The 16,235-nt window shown below is 33.3% G+C and overlaps 1 protein-coding gene across 1 annotated transcript in view; it reads right to left on the bottom strand.

Moving 5' to 3' along the window:
* The window catches only part of LOC149802796 (voltage-dependent calcium channel gamma-7 subunit-like), a 114,585-nt gene extending 98,605 nt beyond the window's left edge, over positions 1-15,980 (bottom strand). The window contains exon 1 of the mRNA XM_089951313.1: positions 15,848-15,980. The gene's annotated coding sequence lies outside the window, so the exon portion shown is untranslated. The remainder of the gene's footprint in view (positions 1-15,847) is intronic.
* Positions 15,981-16,235: the final 255 nt, after the last annotated feature.

The raw sequence follows: 16,235 nt of genomic DNA, 5'->3' as shown, positions 1-16,235 counted from the left end.
TTATTTTACTGTGGTTATTGTTTAAATTGAGATAAATTTCACTATAATTTTACATCATTACGTGCTTTCTTTGTTATCCTTTCGCTGTCGTCGTTCATATTTAATTATTTAATTATATCTTCGCAATGTATATCTATAGAAGGATCGTTAGGATATCTCTACGCACCATCCCACAGTTCTTGGCTAGAAATAAGCTAACGAATTCTCACAAATCGAGTTTAAACGAACAATACTAGAGTTTAAACATTCTATTTTTCTTACTACTATGGGTCGCTAAGTCAGTACATGAAAATGCTTATTAGGCATGTCTGCATCTTTAAAAATGTGTGCTTGATCCAATGTCGCACTACACTCGTCTTCTTATATATATATATATATATATATATATATATATATATATATATATATATATATATATATATATATATATATATATATGCAGAGAGGGAGACAGAAAGAGAGAGAGATAATATATCGTATTTATTACCTTAGGTGAATGCGTTCATGTGTACTGTGGAGATATTCACCGCATATGCTGTTGAAGTTTAACTTTACAATTACGCTTCTCTGATCTGCAATATATACTTGGTAACAACACCTTAATTTGATTTGTATGCTTTTCGGTATCCACATAGCAGCAAAAAAAAAATTAGGTCCATCTTGTATGGTATTTATGACAAGTTCGCATAGTCAGGTTCTCATTGTGCTTGGTCTCGTAACCAATTACTTTTCGGACTATTCCTTGAAATGTATCGACAAATGCCGTTGAGCAGTGGTCGTTTAGGATGATAAGTACCAAGACAAGTATAACTGGTCTAGATTTCACAGATTTTAAATCAAACAGTAGGTTTTACATTATTGTGCAGGACTCTTGCGTATTTCAGCAACGAACACAAACGGTACTTCTGACATTAGTTTGATAAAATAGGGACTAAATCAAAACATGCTTTCCACATGCGGTTTGAGTATGTAGCATCCGCAATTTAATTCATTAGGCTTAGATTGTGCACTAATCTGAGGATCTGAAGCAGAATAATGGGCACGTTTTAGCTTCAATACCTTCTGGTATAATCAAATTAGCTAATCAATACGGCTCAGAGTTATTAGTGTCTGACTAATAAGATCATCGGAACTTTGCATTTACAATCCACATGTCAATTTTCTCTATATGTTCTGCATGCAACTAGTACCAATCGGGATTTGAAATTAATTTACTTATTCTTTGATTGACATCAAGGCGAGCATAATTAACGAATCTGAAGGGTAGTATACGTGTTGCTTTTGCGCTTAGTTGCTTCATCTGCGTTGCAGTCATTAAATGTTTTGAAGGTGATACCTTCCTATGACTATAGCCGCGATACATTAAATTTCATTCGTAATGCATATATTTGTAATCTAGACAACGTGTTTGTCATTCTACATTGTGCACAAAGGAAAATAGAATGTGCACTATATAAATGTGTACGGGTACTCTTTTGTGTGTGTGTGTGTGTGTGTGTGTGTGTGTGTGTGTGTTACAGTATGTTGTATGTCCCTATATAGTGTAAGATTTCAAAATAATATCGGGATAGTTCCCCAACCAAATGGTCAACATATTATGGGAACGAAAAAATATATATTTTTTTGTGACCATCAATTCCACCCCGCGCCTAAATAATACATTCTTAAAACTTCTCTTATCTGAATCAACGAATTTCAAATCATTATATAATCTTGATTTTCGTAAGGGCCCTTACACTTCAAATCACATGCGTTCTTATCGTAAGAAATAATTGCTTATACTGTTTTTTTAATTTATTAAGAAAAATATGTTAAGAAAAAAATGGATTTCCGCGTGCAACACTGTCAAGGAATTTAATGATGCCAACGAAGCAACCTACTAAACATGTGTTTTTGTTAAATCCGCAGAAATAAAAGAAACACAGTACATTCAGGGTGTTACGTATATTTGATTTAATTTAATTGTTCGTCAGTTTTAAAGTTTTTTTACTTTACATGTCAAAGTAATGTAATTTTGTTTACTAGAAATTTGATATTTTTCACAAAGTTCATTTTGACCTTTTTATTTTCATAAACACCTATTAATATAAACACTATTTCTATTCTTGACTTAGTTTGCAACCTTGATTCAGAAATCACTAAGACAATTAAATAACTTTCTATTTTAATTTTATTCCCGGAGTAAAATGATTGGTTTTTATCAAGATCATGCTGGGAGTACGTAATTTTAGATGCAAACAGACTCTATTTTGCAATTATGGGTTTTCCAAATTTGCGCAGTATTTAGATTTAATAATGTTGCTTAGAGAGATATTTCTCAGTTTGGGCAAATACCTTGACTGCTGGAAAAGTGTTTGTTTGTGATCAGTTTAGAGTTATATTTTAATTGTTATTCAAATTATTTGGATTATTAAAGACTAATTCTTATCCCTGGAACTATTGGAGAGCTCATACAGAATTCTTGGACAAAGACATTTCTTTAAATTTTATTCGGAATTCAAACACCGGAATTGTTTATCTTTCTGTGTCTCACAAAGAACCGTAATCACATCAGCGCTATACTGCCTACACTGTATGTCATCGCCTTTCATTATAAATTTGTCGTCGGGACTCGAACTTGAATTCATTAGAACATTTCATTATTAGGACTTCTAACATTTAATTCGTGGATTAGTTTTGGATTAGATTCTAAAAACCGCAAGTTCTTATTTTCTCATTTTCGCAATTTATTTCCAGGGAAAAAATTATTTGTTTAGTTTTTCAAAGCTTGTTCTTTTAACTATTGCGTTTGTTACTGCTTATTAGAGCCTAAACACATAACATATGAAAGGACATACTGAGAGCGTGTTAGGAAATTGGGACCTGAGTCTGGCTGATGTACAACGGGCATAGGTTGATTTCCAAACTAAATATAAAATATAATTACTTGCACTCTTTACGACTTAAGGCCTCACCCATTCAATTAAACAAACCTGAGGGGCCTTTAGACCTACCTACCATCGCATGTGTTTATGTTATTATGCAAGTATATATATATATATATATATATATATATATATATATATATATATATATATATATATATATATATATATATATATACAGAGAGAGAGAGAGAATTATAAATATACACCAGAATGAACGGAAAGGGATATCCCTGGATTCTATAGAAGAATGATTGTTAACAGTAGGCAGAATTAATATTTTAATACAAATAATACTATTATACAGGTAAGAGAATTGTTAATTCGTACTCTACGGAGATTCGAACTAAGGTCCACTGGTAAATGGCACCGATCGCCTTGCCAGCACATACGATCCCACATTCCCTCACTACTAAACACACGTCACCAAAAATGATTACTCAGTCGGTGTTATATGCACTCGTGTGTAGCATACACGCACATGACGACCTACTAATTAATTATTTTGAGTGTGTGTCTGCTACACACGAGTGCATATAACACCGACTGAGTAATATCATTTTTTTGGGGGGGGGGGGATGTGTGCTTAGTCGTGTCCTATATATCAGGTGCTATATCGTTCTTCCGGACTGAAAAAGTAGGTCAGTGTTGTGACGAGTGAATATACGAATTGGCAAAAAAAGCTCTGAATATAAGGATATTTCCATATTAGATTCGAGAGCAATAAACGAATCCAGCTGATATGTTTCCTCAGAGTGGAAATAGTAATACCTAATTAAGACTCCGGAGTATTCCTAAAGTCATCACTGTTTGATACACTCAATATTTCTGCAATATCACTTATGCTTGCATAGTCTTTATACGACTGTTAACATTTTGGATGGCTGGCATACGTACATAAGGGCGTACGCTTCTGCAGAAAACATGTATCGCGTAACTAGAATCCTTAGGATTTACTATTAGGGCATTGTTTTTATAACAAAAACAGAAATGTGCTGCAAAGACGAAACTTGCAAACTCATGGCAACGATAAGTGAGGAGATAAATATTCTAAGATGATCGACAACCGTTTTGATTGGTATATTTGATATAGCCTTTGATTTACTTTGAAGTTGATTGTAACGGAACTAATGCTATATCTCAGGTCCCGCGTGTACATTTTCTTACATTTTTCGATACTTTAGAAATAAAGCAGACCACATTTCTAAGAATTTCAGAAATTGTTTCCTCATTACAATATAATTACATCAAGTGATACGTATTTTATTAAAACACTAAGGGTCTGATAATCACGTTTAATTAACAAAAACAAGCCGTAAAACTGGTATCTGTTTTCTAATTTTATTCATGTTTATTTCATGCCCGTCACTGATTTAAATGATAGCAAGTATTTAGTATCCCTAATAATGTTTTAAATGAAGTCAATTAGACGGCAAGAAGAAATAAATCCTTGAAAGATATAAAAGCAGAGTTTCTAGAATTGCAAGCATGATCTAGAAAGGCAATTCTGCTTCAGCCAAGATGTGTCTTCTACGAAAAAGTTAATATCATAAAATAAGATTATCGTTGCGAAGCATCTATAGCTTGATTTTAAAAATAACACAAATGCTTTACAACCATTGCTAAATTATTTGAATACAAAATTAGTATTTCAATAAATCTTGAATTCAGGTTGACAGGCTACACAAAAATTCACATTAAATATGGTTAGTATTCGTTGCCCGAATATCATGAAACAATTTCTCTCAACTCAGTATTTTAATCGAATCCGCAAACATATTCTTCAAAAGGGAGGTCCAAAACTATCCATCGTTACCCCAGTTATAATATATTTTCATTGTAACATGTATTCTCTTGAGACTTGATTGGTACAGATGTCATTTTATTGTGACCATTTGGCTTGGGATAAAAAATAAATTAAATTCAATTTCATATTAACCTGTATTGCAATATGAAATACCTAAACTCCCCAACTCCTCATGGAAAATACATAACAAAACTAAAAGGTGTGGAGGTAGTGTACTTCGTTCAATCTACCAGCACAAGTTTATATTCCTACGTAACGCACAGCTTCAGAAAGGTAGAGATGGTAATAAATTCCAATAACCTAACACCCTATAACACAGACGTGAAGTTTAACGATTCAATCATTGAAGAATGTTTAAGATATAAGCCACTTAGCAATCCATTAAATCTATATAACGCCGATGTACGTGGCGCTAACACTGAACGACCCAAAAAAGTGGTTAAAGATTGGTATTGCGCGCTCTGAATTTCATACTTAATATAAGATATATTGTGCTGTTTATCTGTGGATACATCATCGCATAAAAGTACCTCAACAATAAGGCCCATAAAAGATTCATTTTATGCCAAAGTGGAACAAACTAAATGTATACCCGTATGTCCAATCTGATAATTCCTTATTTCAGTTTCTTGAAGGACATTTGTTAAGATCATCTTGACGACGTTTAATTTGTTATGAGAGAAGTCGTGGTTTTTAAAGGATAGGTAATCATCATGTTTGCCACAAATTTTCTGGCTATACAATATAATAGCAAATATGTATCGGGGTAGATACCAACATTTTAAATTCATTTGTATTAAAACATTATTATTCATTCTGGTGTGTGTATTTTACAATATTACACTTTTCAGTGAAATAATTGTATTATTTGTTGTCATCATTTACATAGGTATATGTCACAAATGGTTGTCCATATGCAATGAACAACACACAGCATGTTTTGTTCAGTCTATTAGAGTGATATATTCCATGTGCTCATATCTAGCGAGAGGCAGCAATATACAGACCAGCACCAAAGTACCATGCACGCACAATAGGTTAACCATGGATAACATCAAATTACATATGTTGCCAATATTGCTCAATCTATTAAGAAGCAATAGTGTGCTAATTTTTTAATAGCTTCTTTGTTTTATTTGTTGGGGTTCGTTTTTCTTTTACAACTTTTGCAGTATCAAAAATATGCAAACGTAAACCCAATAAATCTTGAACATATAAAGAGTATACGAAAGTTTAATACAATGAGTTGGCAAACAGTTGTTTGAAATTCATCATTTGAACAAAGAAAGACTTATATGGTCAGTCAAGGGATTGTAAACAGATATATCGAGAAGAAAAGGTCATATAATTTATCATTTACCCATCTCATGCCAGATTCGTGCACAAAAAAGCCATCAAACGTTATGGACCTCGTATTAATAAAGCCTTAAAGGAGTATTTTTAGTAGCTGCTACTTTCCGGTTTATTTATATTTATCTAGGACTGGTCTGATGGCCTTGTGGTAAGAGCGTCCACCTCAGATGCAAGAGGTCGTGCATTCAATCACCGATCGAGTCATACCAAATATTTATAAAAATGGTACTAACAGCTGCCTCGCTTGACGCTCAGCATTAAGAGTTAGTGTTAGGACTGGTCGGCCTGCTGTCAGGACAATGTGACTGGGTGGGACATGCTACATGTCTGCGGCATGATGCCCCAGTGCTAGACATCACTATACATTGCCACACTGCAGAGATCGTAGCGATATTTCTGAAAAATTGATAACGATACGTTAAGACTCTTAATAACACCCACCCACATTTATTTGTGCTTCAGTTGGTTTAATCTCTGCATGTCCTTTTTAAATCTAAAAAATGGAAGACACTGAAGTAATTCTTTGCCGCCACATGATTGCAACAGATTATCATGTTACATGTATTAGTTACAGAGAAATCTCCTGAGCCGTTAATGTATTAAATTGATATCACTATCAGATTAATACTGAGAGCTGCTTGCAAAAGTAATGATATAACGCTTCATTAACCTTTCGCACCCATATATCAGAAAGCCAATTACAAATACGGAAAGAGTAATGAACGTCCAAGGCGTACATTCACAAGGGTAAAATAAAATACAATTATCATAGGAAGAAACGGTAATGTTTTGCTAATCAAACTCAGAGAATACACCATTACAAAATCATTATAATCAAAAGATTTAAGGCAACGTAAAGGAATTTTTTTTAAAAATAAAATCTTTTCTTTTAGTAAAGGTATTTAGGGTATATTATACATTAAGCTATATATGACACAAATATGCTACGTATACTGTATATAAATTCAACATTTAGGATAACACCAAAGACTTATAAAAATGGTACTAACCGCTGCGTCGCTTGGCGCTCATCATTAAGAAGTTAGGTGTTACGACTGGTCGGCCTGTTGTCAGGATAATGTGCCTGGTTGGGACATTATGCTACATGTCTTCGACATGATGCCCCAGTGCTAGACATCACTGTCACACTGCAGACATCGTAGTGATATGACTGAAAAATTGTTAAATCTACGTTAAAAATCCAAATCACACACACACACACACACACACACACTTGACCCTCAGTTCATACTTTGTTCCATTAAAATGGATTGGCGTCCATCTAGCTAAAGTTGAACTTAATGTTTGTACTCCTCTTGAAACCGTGCAATATTCTGTTATATTTTCATCAGTTATACAAAATCTCGAAATGATCTGGCTTTTTCTCTCTTTGACTAACGTGTCGCTTTTGTTTTATAACATGATTTAAATATATCCTGTAGGCTACATTTAAATTATAGTGAGCATCTGTTCTTTGAAGCGTGACTAGAAGAATCGGCTTTGTCCATGCGAGACTTAAACAAGCCTAGCATCCTCATCAAAAATAGCGGCCACGGGAAATAAAATGGAGAACATTAACGCCAAAGACACGACTATGAACGTGATGTTTCCTTTAAGATTTACTTTTCTTGCTGGTATTGAATAATACGTCGCTGTTTTACTCTTCGTTAAGTCATATTACTTTCCGCTTTTCAAAAGCATACTCTCTGTTAGACATAAATTCGCAACATCATAAATTGTCTACCGAAACCAATTCATATAAATATTCAGGATTTAGACAAAATATAAGTGATACAAATTACCTTTCAAATCTCTTGATGGATTTAAAAGAAAGAAATATCTGCTTTAAACCTGGGTTTCGTTCTAAAGCATTGGTGTTCTTCCTATCAACAATGTAACCATAATAACAACTGTGTCTACACTATAAATTAAAACTAGCAAGGAACAATGATATCTATCCATCAAGAACAGAGAAAAATACGAATATGAAGCATTAGCATAAGGAATATTTGCACTGATATATGATAAGAAAACGTTGTCACATGACATAAGGTTATGACGCCATAATGCATTGTTTTTTTCTTGAAAGGCATATAAAGCTACAGATCTCATATTTAAATTGAAAGCGCTTGCATATTCCACTCTGCACGTAAGATCCATCAGCTTTCAACAAGTCGGACATTAAAATTAAAGTTTACCTACAGACCAATACTATACATCTGTACCCCTTAATGCCTGCTTAATACAGATTATAAATTTTTGTTTTCTTAAACGGCAGAGAACTTAATTTGTTTTGTACCTATTGGTATGGTTTGCTTTGCTTTGCCCAATATTCCATGACTTTATTATAATCGCGTAGTTAGGTAAAAAAAAGAAATATGCATAAAAACATACATAATTCAGCTCGGTTGTATAAAGGTTTTGATAGTTCTATGTTAAGCAAGATATATTCTCATCTAAACGACGAAGAAAAGTTATTTATAGGGAAGATAATGTCTTTAATTCTAATTAGAGAAGGAAATATTTGCTAAAGATTTATCATGATGTAAAACAGGCTGCATATCGAAGGAAATGAACGTTGTACTTAAATATTTTTACAGTATAATTCAGTTAAATGGTAAAACATAAAGATTACGAGTTATCGTCAATTTCATCTTAACATAACTTTTAGCAAGAATGCTCTGTGTGTTCCAAAAAATTACGTTATCCTAAAACACATAGACTTCCACATTAGGAATTCTCAAACTAAACACTTCCATAAAAGGAAGTAATCATTACGCTGTTGATTAATGTATAACTACTTTAATAAAGAAGCGAAAATTATGAAATTGGTGAAGACATGCATTGTTGATATTATGTTTTCAAAGCTTGTTTCCTCGCATTTCTTCATTACTTTGTCAAAATCAAAAGTGTACCATACATATATTTGTGTAGAATGGGTTACATTCCTGCCAGCTTGATGAATTTGCAATATAATCGTCGCTTGTAATCTCCAGATTTGTACAAAAATATTATGCATTAAAAACTATGCGACACTGTTCAATGAAATCTTTAAAAGAAATTTCATTATAAAATGTCTCTACATTTTTTCCACGAAACAAATGATTTCTTGAGTTTCATGTATTACTAAATACATTTATATTCATCAAGAATACTAGCAAAATTCTATTTGCATTCACCAACAGAAGAACTGAAAAATGTATTATGTATTTCTATTTATCCAACGGAAATGGTGACCAAATGGTACTTCAATAGAAAATAATTTTCTTAGCACTATTGCTTGATATATCGATCTATTAGCCGAGAATAAGTTTGCAATTAATTAGTCAATTAGCTTCTGACTTTTTTCCAAACGTAAATGCCGCGATTGTTAACATGAGACCTTTCTCGCCTTCAGATGTCATATACTTCATAATGACATAACTCGCTTAACTGCCTAATATAATGTAGAATACTATGTTATAAAAAAATGATTATGAAATGGTGTGTGTGTGTGTGTGTGGTTGATTTGGATTGTTAACGCAGTTTTAACGTTTTAACAATTTTTCAGTCCTATCGCTACTATGTCTGCAGGGTAGCAGTTTATAGTGATATCTAGCACTGAGGCATCATGCAACATACATGTAGCATGATGTCCCACCCAGTCGCATTATCCTGACACCAGGCTGATCAGTCCTAACACTAACCTGTTAATGATGAGCGCCAAGCGATGCAGCTATTAGTATAATTTATAGTCTTTGTTATGACTCGGCCGGAGATCAAACCGACGACCTCCTGCATCTGAGGCGGACGCTCTAACCACTAGGCCTCCGGAGTAGTAACAAATGAAATGGTAATTCTCACAGCATTGCATTTAATATTTACATAAATTTCCTTCTTGTTTTTATCAAGTAACGTATTTTTCTAATAATAACAAAACCAACTGACACATTCATTCTACCCTAAAGAATGCATAATTGATATAACTAACATCGGCATTCAAAAACAATATATTCATGAAGGGTTTAATTTAGGTAACCGTAAGACGGATTTATCAACGTAATATTCACCGTTAAAGAATCGTAAGAATGTTTGCACCTGAGGAATTAGGTCTAGCATTGTTTGAAAAGATACATTTTACCGCTGACTAAATTGCAGTCGGTGTAGCTACACTACACGAAGATGAGACAGATCTGAAGCGACTATGATAGCCGTTGGACTCAGAATTCATAAATACTGCATATATGATAGCCGTTGGACTCGGAATTCATAAATACTGAGATTATGACAGCCGTTGGACTCAGAATTCATAAATACTGCGTATGTGATAGTCGTTAGACTCGTAATTCATACAGGCTGCGTCTATGATAGCCGTTAGACTCAAAATTCATAAATAATTTCGAACACATTGTATTGCACAAAGGTGTGTGGCTATTCTCAACTATAGTTTCGTTCCAGGGTACGTGGTTTGAGACTGCCTAATTATACAATCGGTTTTCAATTTGGTTTTCTTTGCGGTTTTAACAAGCAGGAAAACAAGTATGATTTTTATCAAGTGCCGAAGTTAAACAAATGAGATATATATATATATATATAATTGTATATTTACGTAACAGTCTATTTTTGAGAATAATCTTCTTGCATAGAATCGAATAAATAAAAACGCTTAATAATTTAATCGCATATCCAATATTTGAGACTGTTAAATCATTTTCATGAATAATCTAAGTTACCTATGTGCATTTATGCCTGCGACTGTAACATCCTTACATGCTTTAGTTCGGATGGTAGGTGTGGGGTTTGGTGGCGGATGATCTGCAAATAATGAAATTTTCCAAATCCATTCCCATCTGGTGGGAAAATGGAAGTGTGTGTGTGTGTGTGTGTGTGTGTGTGTGTGTGTGTTAAAGAAACAGAATTTCACAAATGTTCATACGCTGCAAATGACGGTTGTTTTATATAATGAAAATTGCTTTGCATTAAATTGTCAGTTATTGTTCAAATATTGTAATGGTATAAAATTACCCTCCTTTTTCGGAGTTTCACGTGTAGCCAGTTATATCAGTTGAATTACAAAAGGAATATATGTTACTGTTTAAGTTGTGGGTGGATGAAATAAACGACTTTTCTTCAGTTTTAGTCATCTTACATATTTATTGATAAATTACGTTTCATGTGGAACATAGTTTAATAGATGTACATAAAAATTAAATAATACATGAAACAAAACAACGGCACCTGATTAACAAATAAACAGTAGGTATGCTATCTAAATCAAAAAGGTGGCGCAGTATCTATAATAGAATACGGTGTGCAAAAACTTACCAGTTAGAAATTAGGAATCCTTTTTGAGCAATGGTGTATTCAGCGTTTATGTTGTCTGTAAGAAAGCTGTTGTTAGAGTATCAAGGAAAAGCAACACACGTTACTCTTGTTGTACGCACAATAATCACATTACCGGAGTAAAACATGTTGGATATCATTGTCTCTGGAAGGAATATAGCAATGGTGACATTATTCTTGATGACCTTTGTTGTTACACTTTGCAGTGAAATGTACATTTATCTTGTCACTGAATCCTGTGATCGATTTCGAAGTAATTTGATCATCCTTTTGGCCGCATTTTAAAACACTACTTTTCAAAGAGAAACAGCAATGCCTGTTCTGGAGACAGATAAGCACTGAATTCCTCGGAATTGATTTTGTTTTGTGAACGTCAACCGTTCGGCTCACAAATCGGACTAATATTTGGAAGCGCTACGCGTTATTAATGCTTGTGATATTCTAATTTGACATACCATTAAATAGCTTTGAAACTACGTTTTAGAATGAACAATTGTCTTGTTATTAAAGATGCTAAACATTTAAAACTTCACTGGGCGGTAGAGCAATATGTTAAAATCTGACTATAATTATAATTTAAGTAATTGTTTCCAAAGCAGAGCAAGACCATAGTTGTCATTCATTGGTACTAAAACAGGGATTAAAATACATTTTACGATCTAATTTCATAAATGATCTTCCAGTTTACGCAAAGAAAACAATAATAAATTTACTCAGCTGTAACTGGGGCACTTCGGTTCATATATGTTGAGATGAGTTTGTTAGGTGTCATTGAGGACAAACTAAATACGTACTTTATCAGCATAGTCTTGGCCATGCTGTACCTTTTTCTGGTTTTTCATTCAAGAACTCTGATGAATTAATGATAAATATGATCAACGTTTCACAACTGAACAGCGATTCTACCAAAACTACGAAGTTATGACCTCCGTATAAAAAGTACTTTTTGCGGTAGTATAATGTCGACTAGGTTTTATTTAGGTTTTTAAAAGAATGCATAAATTAAAAGTCATTGGAATACCAGTCATTCAATATTTAAAAAGTTCTAAAAGTAGTCGTGTGCCAATAATTGGTTGACAGCACCGCCATATGGAATATCTTGAAATGTTGCGTTTATCACTGTGCTTCTCTCTCTCTCTCTCTCTCTCTCTCTCTCTCTCTGCCCATGGAGTGTTGGAACGTTTTTTTTTTTATTTTATAAAGCACCAAAAAAATCGTAGGACTGCCTTATTGAAGAAACCTATATTTAGCTTAGGTAACTCATTTTAAAGCATCAACAATGACAAACATTTATATGAATGTGATATAAGTAATGAATGAGTTCAAGATATGTATAGCTATGATGTTCACTGGTGAATAATATATTTAACATATATTTATAAATTGAATCGCTGTTCTCGAATAGCTTGCAAAATCTACAAATTAGTCTATAGCAGAATAACATTACTTCTTTCCAGTTAACCATACATAGACGAGATTTTAAATACAGCTACTATATCTGTGTAAACTGTAGATCAATAATGTCATTATGTCTTAGTCTCCAGCATCTGATTTGTTTAAGTCAGACCTACCTAAATGGCAAATATTACCCAGCATAGGCTTGCTTCCACAACTTGCATAAATGTAGAATCTTACAATTATTGCCAAACACAGACTTGATCCTATAACTCGCATAAATGTAGACTCTTAAAGGTATTGCCTAACACAGACTTGCTTCCACAACTTTCTTTAATTTAAAATCATAAGGCTGTGTATTGCCTTCATGTCAATTAAACCTGTATCTCTAGTATATACAGTGGATCTTGCGAATCATATGAACTAATTAGAAATAATTGACTTCCCTTGACTTTAAAAAATGTTATCGTCATCACCAAAATCTCGATTCCTGACAGTATAAAAGCATTACACTCTTCTTTAATAATAAACCTTGTAAATTTAGGTCTAGGACAAATGCCGATTTAGTGTATTTTTCTTTGTAAAGAACACCCAGCAATAACACCCCACAAAAACCACACAAACTAATGAAATGATAAAATTACAGGATCAATTTTATTGCATTAGTTTCAACATTCTTTAAAAAGAATTTATGCCAATTAAATATTCATATGTCTTTATTTGCGTGGAAGAGACAAACGATGCTATTCTAACACAGAAACTACTTCAAGGAATAATTCAGCCTTTTCACGGACATACCACTTAGCAATATTCAAATGTGAAAGTCAGGAAGGCATTAGATCAGATTTAAGCATCAGTTCCACTGATCACGGTGACATTCTGGATTACATATTTAAGAGAAGGGACATTAACAGACAGTATAACCCTAGCTTTACAGATTCTCTGAAGAAATTGAGATTTTTGCCTCCTTTGTAAAATGTTTCCATGAGGATTCAGTGCAAAGCCATCAAACCAATTTTATTACACTATCATAAATTAGGACGGTTATAACGCTTAAGGTACTAGTGCCAACAAATGGAAAAAGGATGATGAACTCTTTCATTTAGTATTTGTAATAGAGAATCCAAAGTTTAATGACAATACTGTTTTCAAAATAGTTTTAAAGATTGAGTTTGCAATGCTAGATATAATCTAGGACCATACCTAAGACCTTTAGAGAATATTGAAGAAAATACATTCAATACAGTCCGTATAACAACAATGTGTCCATATAAGCAGATTCATTTGGATGCCATTCGCTCATTCAAGAGAGCAAGGTTTAAAGCATGTTACAGTAAAGCTGCTTTATAGGTAAAATTTCAAAAGGGTATTCATCTTTTAGTGTAATGTATATCTGTTCATCCCATCTATATCGCTACTGACACCATAGCTAAGGAATAATTAGAAGTATTTCTTCGATGAATGTAGTGTTGTGTTGTCTAGTCGCCAAAGAAATACTCTTGAGGACGGGGGGAAAGCTAACAATCAAAAAAGGATTATATTCTTTTGTAAAATAATACAACAAATTTATGTCATAACAAAGCAACAAATTAAGTTAAATCAAATATTTAAACGTTCCATCAGTATCATAAATTTTCTTCACGGTTTGATTTAAAAAAATTAAACGTTTCATTGTATCACCTCTTTGAGCCACTTGATCAGCATTGCATTATTCAAGGGGACGATCCACATATTAGCGTTTTACCAAAAGCATTTGTTATGTTGCTTGTATAATTAGAAAAAAGAAGCAAAAAATACATGATGTGGATCAGACACACTCACCCATTTGTGCCCAGGACTTCATAATCTAATGTAAAAATAATGACAGTAAAGAAAGCTATTTCGTCGTGCACCTAGAAGCATTTACTGAGCATGTTTTGAAAAAACAGGCTTTGTTATAGACAGATAAGAATGATACGACGACCGCCTAAATAGGACAGTACGAACAAAAAGGGTGATAGCTTTCCAACCAACGATTACAAATACGACTAGATTACCGATAAATGTCCTCTAAGTTATTTATTGTTCTGTTTTATCCTTTACAAACACTTTAGTTTGTAAAATAGCTACGCCTGATTGTTAAAATAACGTTCAAATTCACATTAAAAACTATAATAATGAAACAACTGCAGTGCAAACACATAACGAGAAGTCATGTCAATGAGTTTTCATTTTATATTATATAACGAAAAGACAAATAATCAAACCCATCTTTAATTGTCTTCAAAGCCGCACGTCAGGAATCTCAGATTGTTATTACATTCATCGAGTGTTTCGTCAAAGAAATAAACAGGAAACAATGAATATAGACACGCGTAAAAAAAGTCGCAATTAATATCTTCTCGTCCGTTGTTTCAGAAGATTCAGTGTATATACTGGAACAAGTACAGTACAAATCATAGTAGAGTTTAGTTTGCAAACACGTATACCCTAATCTGACATTCACAGGGTCCAAGTTCATGATGACTAAAAGAAAACAAAAAGCACACACTTACACAATTCGTTATGATTTGTATCACACTAAAATCAGATCAATGCATGCATATAAACTGAAAAACATGCCTACGAATTAGCATTAACTTGAACCTTACGGTATCTGAGTACTTGGTATATATTTAAATATGTTTTTAAATCTAATTTGTTTAGTTCAGTTTCGGACCCACTGTGTTGAAAAATCTTTCATTTTTAATTTGTATAAATAAAAAGGAAGTGAAGCAATCGAAAACATAAGCGACCTTCTATATGAATTTCAAATCTAATTAGATTATTACATTATGCGAATAAAACATATACAATTTGATTTTATCTCAAATCACCAAACTGACTGGGGATACGTTAGGAATGACAAAACATCATTTTATCACTGTTATAACTTATATTTTCTTGGGCAATTTTTGAGTATAAAAATCATGTAAGTTGCAAATGAGCCAAATCGTTACTTTCACGTTTTTGGATCCAAATAATTGGCGTTTCCTAAACGAGTTTACATCTATCAACCTAAACTTACCTTGAATGCCAATATTATCGGATAGTTAGTTCCGGTCCATCGTCTCTGTCTAAGGGTCAATAACACTCTTTGCTCTACACGGATCCATGGCAGATTTTGTTCATTGAGACACTATCACCACACTGTATGATCGGATGCAGCTGAAACGGATCTAATCAGATTGCCCGTTCTGTTTAAACATTGGAAATAATCTTGCCCGTCTCAACTAACAAAGATCAATACTTCATGTTATTTTCTCTTCAGGTTTTCACGTAAGTATGTCTTTCTAGTGAAGACTTGTGGAGGGGATCCACTTCGTTCCACATCAACATTTGCTGTATCGAGCTAGCTGAATGTTATTTACTACTCTGTGATTTGACTTAACGCAGCGGAAATACACTGATCTAGT

Source organism: Sinohyriopsis cumingii, chromosome 3 (genome assembly GCF_028554795.1).
Source record: "Sinohyriopsis cumingii isolate HCF-2022 chromosome 3, ASM2855479v2, whole genome shotgun sequence".
Lineage (NCBI taxonomy): Eukaryota > Metazoa > Mollusca > Bivalvia > Unionida > Unionidae > Sinohyriopsis > Sinohyriopsis cumingii.
Note: the sequence above shows the minus strand (reverse complement) of the source record. Positions and strands in the feature narration are given on the sequence as shown.